Source organism: Chiloscyllium plagiosum, chromosome 7 (assembly GCF_004010195.1).
Source record: "Chiloscyllium plagiosum isolate BGI_BamShark_2017 chromosome 7, ASM401019v2, whole genome shotgun sequence".
Classification (NCBI taxonomy): domain Eukaryota; kingdom Metazoa; phylum Chordata; class Chondrichthyes; order Orectolobiformes; family Hemiscylliidae; genus Chiloscyllium; species Chiloscyllium plagiosum.
Genome location: NC_057716.1, coordinates 60,759,898 through 60,763,358, shown reverse-complemented (window position 1 = coordinate 60,763,358; position 3,461 = coordinate 60,759,898). Strand labels below are relative to the sequence as shown.

General features: G+C 44.1%; 1 protein-coding gene across 3 annotated transcripts in view; it reads right to left on the bottom strand.

The window, feature by feature from the left end:
* LOC122551630 (sodium-driven chloride bicarbonate exchanger-like) overlaps positions 1–3,461 on the bottom strand; it is a 270,998-nt gene that overhangs the window by 232,144 nt on the left and 35,393 nt on the right. The gene's annotated exons all lie outside the window — the stretch shown is intronic.

The following is a 3,461-nucleotide window of genomic DNA, read 5'->3' as shown; positions in this document are numbered from 1 at the left end:
GGGGTTGGGGGCCAGGTGTGGGCGGTGTTGGACGGGGTTGGGTTGGTGTTGGTGTTAGGGGTGGGCAGGGGTGGTTTTGGATGGGGTGGGGGTGTTGGACGGGGTTGGAGTGGACAGGGGCAGTGTTGGATGGGATTGGGGGCAGGCAGGAGCAGGGGTTGGCGGGGTTGGGGGCAGAAGGGTGTGGGAGCAGATAGGGTTGGGGGTAAGCGTTGGGGCGGGGCAGGGCAGGCAGGGCCTGGGGGCAGGATTGGGCTCACACGCAGTGTGCTGCTGCCTTGTCTCCTGAAAGGGGAGCAGACCTCATAGAAAACTCCAAACGCCAGGGGGAAATCAATTAACCGAATAATCAATTATCTGAACAAAAAATAGTGCCCGCCCATCTCGTTTGGATAATCGAGGTTCCTCTGTACTAATGACATTTGGAAATTGTATGGCAGGCAGAATTGAAGTAGAATATCAGACATGATCTTCGTGAATTGCATATCAGAGCCAAACAACCAAATTATCGACTCAACCTGCAATTTCTTGTCACAGGCAAGATCACACAATTCAATCTAAAATAAAACAAAGAATCGTGGATGCTGAAAATTTAAAACAAAAACAGAAATTGATGGAGAAACAGTACAATGAAAGGACAATGGATTTGAAATATTAACTCTGTTTCTCCCTCTACAGATGTTGCCAGACCTGCTGAATTTTTTTTTTTTACTGACTTCAGTCTCCTTGCCACAAGCTACCTCAACAGAAACTAGTCTTAAAATGTGAGCCTTAAACAGGCATTTGGACACTTATCTCACAAGCTAGAAATTATCATCTGCTTCACAAATAGGTAAAGGACATCTATCTTTTCTTTTCCCAATATAGCAGGCAGCATACCTACTGCTAGAAATGAATACAAACTTTCTGCCTGCTAAATCAGTTATTTAGTAAGCCAATTAGCATCTGGAGTATCAGGATCTCATAGCTAAACTGATTGGCTTATAATTTGAAGTAAGATTCTCCTTTTGTTGATTTCTTTTTCCCAACCTTGCAAAACTAACTTGTATTTTGTTCAGTGCAAGATATTTATTAAAATGTGATTCATTAATAACATTCTGAAATATAAGCATACCATGATAGAGTAACATTGGGAGGAAATGTTCTTCTCTGAGGTAGTAAGAATGGGTGAGATGGTTTAAAATGACAAGTGAGAGTCCATGAATCATATCCTTGACATTGAGAAAAGCCTTTTATTCAGTCCTCACACCTTAGATGGTAAGTTTGGAATCCCACTGGAAAATGATGAGAAGTTTACTTCCATGCATTTTCATGAATTATACAATGAACAGAAGAGCCTTGGGAAAAGTTGATGGGCAGAGAGATCTGGGAGTGCAGCTCCATTGTACCCTGAAGGTTGCTGTACAGGTGGATAGAGTGGTCAAGAAGGCATATAGTATGCTTGCCTTCATTGGACGGGGTATTGAGTATAAGAGCTGGCAAGTCATGTTAACATTGTGCAAGACATTAATTCTGCTGCATTTAGAATATTGTGTACAGTTCTGGTCGCCACATTACCAAAAGGATGTGTACACTTTGGAGAGGGTGCAGAGAAGGTTTACGAGGATGTTGCCTAGTATGGAAGGTGCTAGCTATGTGAGTAGGTTAGGTTTATTTTCATTAGAAAAAAAGGAGATTAAGGGGGTACCTGATTGAGGTTTACAAAATCATGAAGGGTATAGACAGGGTGGATAGAGACAAGCTTTTTCCCAAGGTGAAGGATTCAATAAGGAGAGGTCACACTTTCAAGGTGAGAGGTGGAAAGTTTAAGGGGGATACACGCAGCAAATACTTCACACAGAGGGTGGTGGGCATTTGGAACGGGTTGCCAGTAGGGGTGGTGGAGGCAGGCATGGTCGATTCATGAAAGATGGGTGTGGATAAATGCATGAGTAGGTGGGGAGTAAAGGGATACAGATGTTTAGGAATTGACCGACAGGTTTAGACAGTACATTTGGATCGGCTCAGGCTTGGAGGGCCGAAGGGCCTGTTCCTGGGCTGTAAATTTTCTTTGTTCTTTGTTTTTTATCCTATGAATACCTCAATTTTCTGCACTATCATTGCACTTGCAACTGTTCTTTCCACAATTGAAACTTTGATGGCACAAAAACACAGTTAAAAAGCAATGTGTCTTGTCAGTGCCCCTTGCAGCTCATAATGGTCATCTAACTTCACAATAAATGGAAGCACATCTTCTGTATAAGGTACTTTCATGACCAATGACCATGTTCTTTCTGGGCCCTTCAACAATACAACTTGACATAGACTCACAACATGAGCTTGGTCTCAACCCAATTCAGCCATCTGCTTTCAAGGTGAAGGCCAGCTAGGCATTTTATGTAGGAGAAAATTACTGCAAATGTTGGAATCTATACTGAAAACAAAAATGCTGGAAATCACAGTGAGTCAGGCAGCATCCACGGAGAGACAGCAAGTTAACATTTCAAGTCGAGATGACTCTTCATCAGAGCTGACATGAAGTGTGAAGAGGTAGCATTTATGCATTAGTTGGGGGGTGGAGTGTTGGGAGAGAAAGGGTGCCGATAGTACAGATTAAGTGATCGGAATGTGAGAATGGCAAAATTAGATACACCGTTGTCTGCCAACTGCATGAGTTTTCCTTCAGGTGCTCCGGTTTCCTCCCACAGTCCAAAGATGTGCAGTTTAGGTGAATTGGCCATGCTAAGTTGCCCATAGTGTTCATGGATGTGAAGGTTAGGAGCATTAGTCAGGGTAAGTGTACAGTAATGGTGTAGGGGAATGGGTCTGTGTGGGTTACTCTTCAGAGGGTCGCTGTGGACGTTTTGGGCGTAATGGCCTGTTTCCACATGACTCTATGATAAATGCTGTCCTCTCCACACTTCGCGTTAGCTCTAATGAAGAGCCATTTAGACGTGAAACGTTAACATGTTCTCTCCACAGATGCTGTCTGACCCGCTGAGATTTCCAGCAATCTTAGTTTTCAGTCAGCCAATTTTCTCTCCTAAACATATTGACTTTTTGCCCGAGTATAATCGGGCAGATGTCAGTGCCTTGCTCGGCTATCTGTTAGCAGGACGTGAGTTTTGTCAGTGAGCTGTGCTAGATCATTAAATGAGAGAGCTCTTTCAGTGAGGTCAGTACCTGCACTTGCCCACCACCCATGAGCATTCCCATCAGAAGCTGTTCGTCTGATACATGAGTCATAGAGTCATAGAGATGTACAGCATGGAAACAGACCCTTTGGTCCAACCCGTCCATGCGAACCAGATATCCCAACCCAATCTAGTCCCACCTGCCAGCACCCGGCCCATATCCCTCCAAACCCGCCCTATTCATATACACATCCAAATGCCTCTTAAATATTGCAATTGTACCAGCCTCCACCACTTCCTCTGGCAGGTCATTCCATACACGTACCACTCTCTGCATGAAAAAGTTGC